The sequence below is a fragment of the Salvia hispanica genome, chromosome 6 (genome assembly GCF_029641045.1).
Source record: "Salvia hispanica isolate PSC_SH4W2 chromosome 6, Shi_PSC_v1, whole genome shotgun sequence".
Taxonomy (NCBI): Eukaryota; Viridiplantae; Streptophyta; class Magnoliopsida; order Lamiales; family Lamiaceae; genus Salvia; species Salvia hispanica.
In genome coordinates, this window is record NC_142697.1 from 28620700 (window position 1) to 28633133 (window position 12434).

General features: G+C 40.6%; 1 pseudogene; it reads right to left on the minus strand.

Moving 5' to 3' along the window:
- Positions 1-6776: 6776 nt before the first annotated feature.
- On the minus strand, positions 6777-7536 carry LOC125206515 (protein TIC 21, chloroplastic pseudogene; annotated as a pseudogene).
- Positions 7537-12434: the final 4898 nt, after the last annotated feature.

A 12434-nucleotide genomic window follows, 5' to 3' on the forward strand; every position in this document is an offset into this window, starting at 1 on the left:
GTTTCTTCGAGACCTGAAAATGTTGACAAAATGAATGAGCAGTACTCCTTGTTAAATGGTATAGGCATCATATTTAGAGAAGAAAGTAATAGATAGCAAAAGATTGTATTGATTCGAATAAATGAAAGATACCCAACACCCATGTATTTATAGGGATGTTAGGGACTTTTGAAATACTACAATAAATGTGTTTCTTGGAACAACTCATATTGGAACAAGACTATTAATGTTGAGTTCTTGAAACTCTAATTTCTCTTGGAACCCAAATATTCCTTTTCTCAACACTCCCCCTCAAATTGAGTGGTGGGGTCTCCAATACTCAATTTGGAAAGCACATCTTCAAAGCTCTTTGAGTTAACTGCTTTAGTTAGGATGTCGGCAAGCTGATCCTCTGAGCGAACAAAAGGGAGCTCAACAATCCCATTTTCAATGTTTTCTTTGATGAAGTGTCTGTCAACCTCCACATGCTTTGTTCGATCATGTTGCACTGGATTCTGTGAAATGCTTATAGCGGCTTTATTATCACAGTACAAGTACAACTGGCATTTGCTAGGAGAGAAATTAATTTCTTTCATCAATCTCCTTAGCCACAAAATTTCGGTTAACCCACTTTTAATCCCACGAAATTCTGCTTCAGCACTTGAAAGAGCCACTACCTTCTGCTTCTTGCTCCTCCATGTTACTAAGTTACCTCCAACAAAGGTAAAATAGCCTGCTGTCGACTTTCTATCATTCGGGTTTCCTGCCCAGTCAACATCCGTATAACCATGAATCTCAAGATGTCCGTTCTTAGTGAACAACACTCCATGTCCTGGAGTTCCTTTCAAATACCGACAAATCCTTAGTGCTGCCTCCATGTGATCCGTCTGCGGTTTATGCATGAACTGACTAACGACCCCCACTGCATAGGCAATATCCGGCCTAGTGTGTGAGAGATATATGAGCTTTCCGACTAGTCGCTGATATCGACTACGATCAGTCAACTTGACTCCTTCTCTGATTTGCAATCCATGATTAACTACTATAGAAGTGTCTGCTGGTTTACATTCCAAGAGACCTGTTTCTGGTAGGATGTCCAAGATATACTTCCTTTGTCGCAGAAAAATTCCTTTGGTTGACCTTAGTACTTCAATCCCAAGAAAATACTTGAGATTCCCCAAATCCTTCATCTCAAATTCTTGAAATAGATTCTTCTTTAAGTGCTCAATCTCTTCTAGGTCATCACCTGTAATAATCATATCATCAACATATATGATTAAACATGTAATCTTATCACCTCGCCTCTTCAGAAATAGAGTATGGTCTGAATTACTCTGTGTATATCCATAACTACTCATTGCTTCGGCAAACTTTCCGAACCACACTCTTGGGGATTGCTTTAATCCATACAATGTCTTCCTTAGTCGGCACCCTTCACCTGCTTCGAAATCTGATGCAAAACCCGGAGGTGCCTCCATATAAACTTCTTCTTCCTTCCTCAACTCACCATGTAGGAAGGCGTTCGTTACATCGAACTGGTGTAATGGCCAGTCCTTATTAGCAGCAACAGATAACAGTACTCGGAAAGTGTTCATCTTGGCTACTGGAGAGAAGGTCTCCGAATAGTCCACTCCATATGTCTGGGTATAACCTTTCGCCACGAGACGTGCTTTATATCTTTCAATCGAGCCATCGGGTCGTCTTTTGATGGTGAAGACCCAACGACACCCTACAGGTCGTTTCCCTGCTAGCAATTTGCATTTTTCCCATGTCAGATTTCGGATCAATGCATCTATCTCTTTCTTCATTGCTTCCCTCCAATGTTTGCAACGCATAGCTTCCTCCCATGTTTGTGGAATCTCTTCTTCCTCATACAGTGCATTCTCAAAAGCTAGAGCCATCTCTGATAAATGGCCTTTAGCTAGATTCACAACAGAGTAGCGCGTTTTCTTGTTAAATCTTTTCAGATGTGTACCTCTTTGGTGGAACTCCTCTGTTTGGTCTTGGTGGAAGTATGTATCTCCCAGTGTCAGGATCAACTCCTTCAACTTCGATTTCTTTATCTTCCCCTTCTTCATCCTTGGTTGGGCTTTCTAGTTCTTCTGGGCTTACAGTATTAGTTAAACAATTATCTGTATCCACAAGAGAACTTACATTGGATAAACTTAACGGAGAGACAGTTGGAACGATGGCACCTTCCACGGTAGACTCCACCACATCAGAGACTTGCTCAGCGGTACTGCTTACTGCCTTCTCTGTTAGGTCTGCCTCATGATTACTTGACATTGGCATTGGCACTGAGATCCAACTTAGCGGGTCCGTACTACTATTACTTTCAATATTATTCTCCCCCTGACCGCTAAGGTGGGTAAAGAAATACTCGGTCTCAAGGAAATTACAGTTCATAGTAGTGAACATGCGATTGGATTTTGGATCAAAGCACCTATACCCTTTTTGATGTACCCCATATCCCACAAAAACACATTTAATAGCACATGGAGATAATTTGGTTCTTTCGTGTTTAGGAATGTGGACAAACACAGAGCATCCAAAGACACGTGGTTCAAGGGTCAAGGGTGGAGGAATTTTAGCGAGGGTGGATAAGACTTGTAGTGGAGTTCGGTGTTTAAGGATACTTGTGGGCAGTCGGTTTAAGAGGTATGCTGAGGTGGCAATGGCTTCGGGCCAAAAATGCTCTGGGGGTTTTGACTCTATAAGCATTGAGCGGGTCATTTCAAGGAGAGATCGGTTTTTCCTTTCGGCTACACCGTTTTGCTCGGGAGTATAAACACAAGTGGTTTGGTGTATAAGACCTTTTTCTTGGAAGAATTGCTTCATACTCGAATTTACAAACTCCCCTCCATTATCTGACCGAAGAATTTGAATGGTTTTTTGAAACTGAGTTTGGATGAGATTATAAAAAGTGTGAAAAAACTTATGTTTTCTGTTTCATGAAATATACCCAAGTCATGCGAGTGCAATCATCTACAAACACTAAATAGTATCTAAGACTTTGCCCCCCAATAATTGGTGCGGGCCCCCAAACATCAGAGTGTACCAAAGAAAATAGGGATTCAACCCGAGTTTGACTTAAAGGATAAGAATTTCGATGACTTTTGGATAGAAAACAAGTTTCGCAGTACATGTCATGCTTAGGAATAATATTCGGAAATAACAATTTTAAGTAACCGATAGAGGGATGTCCCAAACGCCGATGCCAAAGCCAAGCTTTCCGGTCGGCTGACCCGTGAGTTAGCATGGCAGTCCCTTTTTGAGCTATCTCATCCACGTAGTAGAGTCCATCGCGTTCAGTGCCACGCCCAATTATCTCCCCGGTTCGGATATCCTGTAATAGACAAAATTGTGGCTGCATTAATAATGTACAATTCAACTCCTTAGTGACATGACTGATGGACAGAAGTTTATGAGACATCGAAGGGATATAGAGACAATTTGATAATTGCAAAGTGGGTGAGATGTTGACAATCCCGGCCCCCTCAACTACCGTAAATTCTCCATTGGCAGTCTGGATATGGGATTTTTGAGGTTTCTGAAGATCGGTGAGGTCAGAGGCATCATATGTTATTGTATGGGTTGCTCCACAGTCAAATATCCATTTGTCATTTTTTTCCTGACTATTGGACACTGAACACGCAAAACCAAGCTTCTCGAGGGGCTGAAATTTATTTTGCAACAAAATCTGGGCATTTATAGAACTTTTAAGAGATTTAGGGGCTAATTGTGGCTGAATATTTTGGTGGGGTATATTCTGCCATTTTTGCAAACTTTGGGGGTCTCTAATAAAAGAGCCCCCAAACCCTTTTTTACCTGATAGATGCGCCGCCCCTTCTTCTCCCAATAATTCACCACTCCAGTCATTAACGATGCTCCCACTCCCTCCGGCGACGAAGTTCACCGCCCCAATCGTGCTCGCGGGCTGGACAGCAGCGGTGTCGGCCCTTTTTGTCGGCTGGGCAGCGGCGCCGATTTGTGCGGTCTCCTGACCGCCGTGGACAGCGGTTCCTCTATCTCCTCCGACCGCTACGGCGGCGTGCCCGCCGCGGTTCCAGGCTGCTCGCGACGGTGGTGGCGGCGGCTTTCCGTGCTTCTCTTCCCACCACTCTGGATAGCCGATGAGCTCAAAGCACGAGTCTTTTGTGTGTTTTTTCCGTTTGTAGTAGGAGCAAACTAACTTTGATTTGTCTTCTTCATCACTCCGTCGATTCCTGTAATTTCCGGCACGCCCGCCACCCCGAGAGCCGCCGGCGTGGTTCTGCCACCCACGGACGGCGAGACCCGCGCCGATTCCTTCGGTGGTGACCGCACCACTGGTGTTCGCCGGCTGTAGCACTTGGAGGCGTGTCTCTTAATCAACTGAGGGAAGTGGATTTAATTTCAGTATCTCCCTTTTGGTTGATACATACTTGCTATCAATTGCATATACAAATTGACACAATCTCTGATCTTGTATGAATTTATCGTGAATCTCTATATCCTCTTGGTATTTCATTGGGTTCTTCTGCTTTTGGTCGATCGCGATCCAGATTTCTTGTAATCTGCTCCATATCTCGTCTAATGAACTGTGTCCTTGCCTCAGTGTGCTTGCTTTGAACTGGAGATCATACACCTGGATTCTGTCTCCTCCGCTCCCATAAGTGACAGCCAAAGCATCCCAGATGTGCTTGGCCGTCAGATGCTGTGAAATTCGACTAACTAGTCGAGGCTCGATGTTTTGAATCAGCCATGTGAACACGCAGTGGTCAGCCTGTTGCCACTGTGCGAAGGCTGGATCGGTTCGTGGTGGGGAAGGAGGCACTCCGGTAACGTGAGATACCATTCCTCGACCGCTTATCGCCGTCTTCATGAGCACAGACCAAAGGGAGTAATTTTCTCCATTCAATTTGTTCCCACCGATGTCGAGGGGCTGCGTGTCTATTTTATATGGCTGAGCAGGGTTTTCTGGTGGATCTGTGTTGGATTTGTTCATCGCAAAACTATTGCGCATGAAATTTGCGAATTGCCGGTCAAACTCGTCGGCCATGGCTGTGTTTGTGGTTTCGGTTAACTGATTCTCTTCTGACATTGTGTGCTACTTGCACAGGTTTAAGATGCGGGGAAGATAAAAAAGGAAAAGAACAGGAGGGCCGAGAGAGGTATCATGGACGATGATGATACCTAATCTGAGTCCTAACCTGCTATGATACCATGTTAAATGGTATAGGCATCATATTTAGAGAAGAAAGTAATAGATAGCAAAAGATTGTATTGATTCGTATAAATGAAAGATACCCAACACCCTTGTATTTATAGGGATGTTAGGGACTTTTGAAATACTACAATAAATGTGTTTCTTGGAACAACTCAAATTGGAACAAGACATTATTAATGTTGAGTTCTTGAAACTCTAATTTCTCTTGGAACCCAAATATTCCTTTTCTCAACACTCCTTCCTTCCCCAAATTTCACCTATTTACATTTTCGTACGTCCCACAAAATTTGTCACATTTCGTAACTCATTTTTACTCAAATTTTATTATAAAACTAATATATAAAAGTAGGACTCACATACTACTAAATTTTTCAATTCACTTTCTATTCATTTCTTAAACCCATGATGGATTGCATGGTGAATTGTTTTTTTAGGATGGAGGGAGTACTATTTTGTTAAGAAAACTAAATTTGTATGTAATGTTGGTACGAATTATAGAGGGTATGAATTAGTATTAGCTTAATTACAAATAAAACCAGATAACCTACAGTGACTCATAAGCATGATTTTAACATGATTTAGAAACATGATTTTAACGGATAATTATATATATAGAGGTGTGATTAAATGAAATGAAAGAAATATGCATAATGGGATATAAAAAATAACGAAACGATAGACAAATTAATAGCATAAAGGAGGATGGATGAAGATACAGGATTAATCACTGAAGTTGGAAAAGAAGAAATGATTTTCTTGCTATAAGAAGGATTCTTGCCTGAAGTTATGTTTTGATTTTTCGGAAATGGGAGGAGTCTATTTATAGATCAAGTTGAAGGGTATAGTTATCATTTTGTAGCTCTTTGTTAAATTTGTGGCGTGGGACCAGATAATTTATTTAAGACAGAAATTCTATGCAATTCTAGGATATAATCAATATCTATTCTTATATTTATATGGATTAACAATATAGCATTGACACTTACTGTTTACTCATGAATTGCGTGTGGTGAGTAGCCATCATCGAATGATCAGTTTATATACCATCACCGTCCCACATTAATTGTCACATTTAGTGTGGAGGCGGATTTTAAGAAATGGAAAAAAAGTAGGTTGAATAAGTTAGTGGACTATGAGTCCTACTTATATATATTAGTTTTATAATAAAATGTGAGTAAAATTGGTTGGTGAAATGTGGGGTCTACTTACTACTTATGGTAAAAGTGAAATGTGACTGTTATTGTGGGAGTGAGACGGATCGAAATGACAAAATGTGACTTAATATGAGATGGAGGTAGTATTTTTCTTCTATGCAGTATACACTACATCACATAGTATGCATACACGATGAATACATACTCTTTCTGTCCGCTAATAAATGCTCTATTTTTCCATTTTCATTCATGCGCCAATATTCTTTTTATTTCACTTTTACCATATTTGGCTAGTTGAATTTACATTCCATTAACTCACTCCACTTCCATTTCTAACTGCGAGTTGTGTTCGTTGTAATTGGGCTGGGCTGAGTTAGATTGAATATAATTTTCAGGTTGCTATTTCACTTGCTCTATGAATTCGGGTTAGCCCATCACAATTTGAATGAAAGCCCAATCCAATTCAATTGACGATCTATGTTGGAAGACAAGTTGTGAACTACCCTTCTTCGGTAACTATTAGAAATGGGCCACTCACCCCTTAAAAGGCCTCATGTCGCTTGCATGCCAAGTATAGCAGCACCTATGCCCAAGACATTTACGCCTATGCCGTTTTGCAGACATCTCACAACATCAGCACGAGGAGGCGCCTTTGAAGGATCAGTGGCTGTCTTCCGAAGTCTATCAGATAATCGAATATACCCAAATGACCAAAACACAGAAATGAAGGCAGCAGCAATACCACCAGCAGTTGCATAAAAGGTAGGAGGTGATGTGATTTTCCCAGTAATGACAACAGAAAATGAAAGGATAACAGCTGCCACAACTGTGCAAACCAGTTGCCCCCAAAATCAAAAGCTTCCCAGTCTCTTGAAGTACCTTGAAGTTTTCTCTAATCTCTTCGAAACCTGAGCGAGTTTGGCTTTTTCAGATTCATCACTTGGAGAAGTATAGGCAGCAGCAGTGGGAGTGGGAGCGGAAGCTAGGGTTTTGGCACTGTGATTATTGAGAATTATGTAAGGTGGGGATAAACTCTGGAGAAACTTCAACGAAGAAAGAGACGATTGAGGAAAGGGGGAGGTGTTGAATCGGAGAAAATGACGGGAGACATTACATGTCACCGCCGCCTTGAAGGGCGGAGGTGCGAGGCCGGAGCGAGCTGCCGGCAGAAGAAGAGTTTGCATAGCTTATCTAAGGGGTGAGTGGCCCATTTCTAATATGGTATCAGAGCAGGGCCCAAGTCGATGATGGTTTATCTCTTTATCTCTTCTCTTGCCTACCCATGTGATGGAAGTCCGATGTGTCATTCCGGCCCACACGTGAGGGGGCGTGTTAAAATTCTAATATCTTGTCCCACATCGGCTTGGTAATGATCCTAGCTTCTCTATATAAGTGTGGATAACCCTCCCCCTTATGAGGCCTTTTAAGGGGTGAGTGGCCCATTTCTAATAGTAACATCGACTACATGAATTAGGTACTCTTTGGCTTTCTTCATCAATCATATTTCAACATATATTGACGAATTGGTAGTTCGTTTGATGTGACAGTTTTGTTTTTCATATTGCTTGATCGAAAATATTGTGGCATGTTATACTCTTTTGGATTCTATCCGTCTCATGTTCGCTAAATGCCTGTGCGAGTTTTCGAATTTGAAGGATACAGATTACGCCATTAAAATGTTTGATGAAGTGCCCACATGATTTTAACTTTAGTTGAAGGATAAAATGTTTTCTAAATACTGTTTGAACCAAATATCCGTTCGAATTTCGGATTCGGATGGATTATAGTTAATCTGTGTGTATTTTCTGGATTCCTGATGTTTCAATCAATGCTTTCGAAACAAAAGGTTGAATCTTCCGAGAAAATTTTTGGAGTGCCCACCCACCGCTCGACGAAACGCTTTAAAAAATCCCCAAATTTTCCCCACAAACCTAAACATTATGTTAGAAACCCATCAAACTGTCTTGATTCACCAGCAAAATGAATTAGAATGCTTTGAAGTTCTTTATACTAAATCTTATTCAAGGGATTATTGAAGAGAGACGGAGTTCTTAATTCAAAACATCCTTAATTCAAATCAAACACAATGGTACATCCATATTTATTTTGCAATCATCATCAGATACATGAATGTATCTGGAATTATTAGCACACCAACAACAAAAGGCAACCCAAAGTTGAAAAAAGCAATCGAAACAAAGCACACAAGCAGAAACAACAACAGGAGCAACAAAGTTTACGGATGTACTCTCAGAGTGACTTAATCTCTCTGACATTGAAGCTGAAGTTGTAATAACTGACACCACTGTAAATACCATCATAAAGAACTATTGGATTGAATAACTGAATTCATTGGATTGATTTGATACATTGTACATGAGTGTATATATAGGACTCTAGACATAAATGTTTCTAGGAACTATACTACACAATAAATGTTATTCTATTTTCCAACACTTCTAGGAACTCATGTATCCTCTTTCCAATATTCCTGGGACTCATGTTCTCTCTTTTCAACACTCCCCCTCAATTTGGTTAACGGGATTCCCGATATCCAACTAGCTAAGGACTTTTGCAAAATTCCTTGCTCCTACTGCTTTTGTCAGAATGTTGCGAGTTGGTCTCCGGATCGAACAAATGGTAACTCAATAATTCCATCTTCGATTTTCTCTTTGATGAAATGTCTGTCTATTTCAACATGCTTTGTCCGATCATGTTGGATTGGATTTTTTGATTGCAACTTTATTATCAAAGAAAATTTGACACGTCTTTTGTGACATAAAACCCAGTTCACCCATCAATCTCCTAAACTAGTACCTCAGTTAATCCATGTCTGATCCCTCTAAATTCTGCCTCTGCACTTGATAGTGCCACGACCTTCTGCTTCTTGCTTTTCCATGTAACAAGGTTTTCTCCAACAAATGTGAAGTACCCTGAAGTAGATCTTCTGTCGACTGGGTTTCCAGCCCAATCAGCGTCTGTATACCCATGGATATCCAGATGTTCACTCCGTCTAAAAATTATTCCATGATCAAAGGTACCTTTGAGATACCGAACAACTCGCAGTGCCGCTTCAAGATGGTCGCTTTGGGGTCGGTGCATGAATTGACTTATCACACTTACTGCATATGCTATGTCAGTCTGGTGTGTGAAAGATAAATCAATTTTCCGACTAACCTTTGATACCTTTTTCTATCGGCAAGTTGAGCTCCTTCTGTGATTTGAAGTCCATGATTAACTACAATCGGTGTGTCTGCAGGTTTACAATCCATCATGCCAGTTTCTGCCAAAAGATCCAACGTGTATTTTTTCTGATTTATAAAGATTCATTTTGTTTGATCTCAAGACCTCTGACTCCCAGAAAGTACTTAAGTGCCCCAGATCTTTCATTTCGAATTCCTTGGCCAAATTCTTCTTGAGCGCTTCTATTTCTTCAGAGTCATCTCCTGTAATAATCATGTCATCAACATAGATTATCAGACATGTAAGCTTAACTCCCTTTTTTCTTAATGAAGAGTGTGTGATCTTCATTGCTTTGTTGATAATCACACTTCTTCATTGCTTCTGTGAATCTTCCAAACCATGCTCTGGGAGACTGTTTTAAGCCATACAGGGTTTTCTTCAAATGACATACTTCCCCATCTTTAAAGTCTTCTTCGAAACTTGGAGGGGGCTCCATGTAAACTTCTTTCTTCAGTTCACCATGTAAGAAAGCATTAATTACATCAAACTGGTGTAGAGGTCAGTCTTTGCTTGCTGCAATAGAAAGTAATACTCTGACAATATTCATTTTTGCTACGGGCGAGAATGTCTCAGAGTAATCCACTCCATATGTCTGGGTGTACCCTTTAGCCACAAGGCGAGCCTTATATCTCTCGATGGACCCGTCTGGTCTTCGTTTGATAGTAAAAACCCATCTGCAACCTACAGTCCGTTTCCCCTTTGAAAGTTGACACTTTTTCCATGTTTTATTCCTCTCCAGGGCTTTTAGCTCAACCATCATTGCGTCCCTCCAATGCTTGATTTTTAATATTTCCTTTACTGTCTGTGGAATTTCCTCTTCTCCATAAAGGACTGCTTCAAATGCCCTAGCCAGTTTGGTTAAGTTTTCTCTTGCCACACTTCCTACTGGATATTTTGACCTTCTGCTTATTCTTTCAGGTGAGTACCGTTTTGGTGGAATTCCACGAGTACTTCGGATAGGTCGAATGTACTGTCGGTGTCTTCATCTATAATCTCTCTCTCTTCTCCTTCTGTAGCAACATTGTCGATACCAATATCTTCAGAGTTCTCAAGATTGGTTACCTCAGATATCGGAACGGGTACTGTTGGGGTGTCACCTAGTTCCATAGGTTGGGTCGTGTTCGTGGCATGCTCGGCGACAGATGTAGTTGGCTCTGGTAGTCCTTCGATAGAGGAGTGATTATTCAGCATAGGCAGCCAACTTATCGAGTCAATTGTATTTATTTCCTTCTCCCCCTGACTCAGAAGTTGGGTGGCGTAAAAGAATTCGGTTTCTAAGAAAGTGCAATTCATTGTGGTGATAACTTGGCGGGTTTTTGGATTATAGCACCTATATCCTTTCTGATGAACCCATACCCAATGAAAACACACTTATCTTCACAAGGTTATACTACCTCTGTCCCTGAAAATTTGATACAGTTTACTATTTTGGCCCGTCCCTAAAAATTTGATACACTTCACTTTTACTATTTTTGGTAGTGGACCCCATATTCCACTAACTCATTCCTACTCACATTTTATTATAAAACTAATACTTTAAAAGTAGGACCCACATCCCACCAACTTTTTCAACTCACTTTTCATTACATTTCTTAAAACCCGCGTCGGGTCAAAGTGTAGCAAATTTTGGGGGACGGAGGTAGTAATTTTTTACGCTCATGTTTGGGGATATGGACAAAGACCGAACAACCAAAGATGCGAGGTTCGAGGGACAGGGTAGGAGGTATTTTAGACATGGTGGATAATTTTTGGAGGGGGTTTTTAAGGTCAAGAATTTTGGTGGGAAGCCGATTGAGGAGATATACAGATGTGGCAACGGCTTCGGGCCAGAAAAAATTTGGGACTTTGGAATCAAGGATAAGGGCTCGGGTTGTGTTTAGGATTGCACGATTTTTTCTCTCAGCTACCCTGTTTTGTTCCGGAGTGTAGGCATAGGATGTTTGATGGATAAGGCCTTTTTCAGCACAAAAATCTTTCATTTAGTGTAGACATACTCTCTCCCATTATCGGATCTAAGGACCTTGATTTTGGTTTGAAATTGAGTAAGAATCATAGTATAGAAATCACAGAATTTTGAAAAAACATCTGATTTATTTTTAAGAAAATATACCCAAGACATGCGAGTGCAATCATCAATAAAAAGAACGAAATATTGAAATCCATTTCCCCCAACTATTGGCGAAGGGCCCCAAACATCAAAGTGTATTAAGGAAAAAACAGAATCAACTCTAGTATTACTAGATTTGAATGATTCTCTGTGGCTTTTTGCCAAAATGCACGTCTGACATTCAAAAGCAAAGTCTTTAGGAGAATTTGGAAATAAAATATTTAAATAACTCAAGGATGGATGTCCTAACCACCTATGCCATAACCACATTTCTCGTTCCGTAGGTATGTGAGCCAACATCCCTCTGCCAGTTTGAGCTACCTCCCTTGTACACATAATATAACCCATGGTATTCAGTGTCACGCCCAATCGTCATCCCCGTTCGAATATCCTGTAGAAAACAACGATTCGGTTGCATTAGGAGTCTGCAGTTGAGTTCTTGTGTTACATGGGAGAGAGACATCAATTTTTGTGATAATGTGGGAACAGAAAGGCAATTAGCAATTTTCAATGAAGAAGATATTTGAATAGTCCCTGCCCCTCAACTGGAACTAGGTCCCCTCCTGTTGTCTCGATATAAATTCTTTTTGACTTTGTTAATTCCCCAAAATCTGCCCTATCATATATCAAATATCCATCCCCTTTCATCCCTAACTTCTGATTTTTTTACTTTACAAGCTACAGAAATATCGAAATCATTATTTAGGACTAAAAAACAATTCCAACATTCTATATAGGGTGT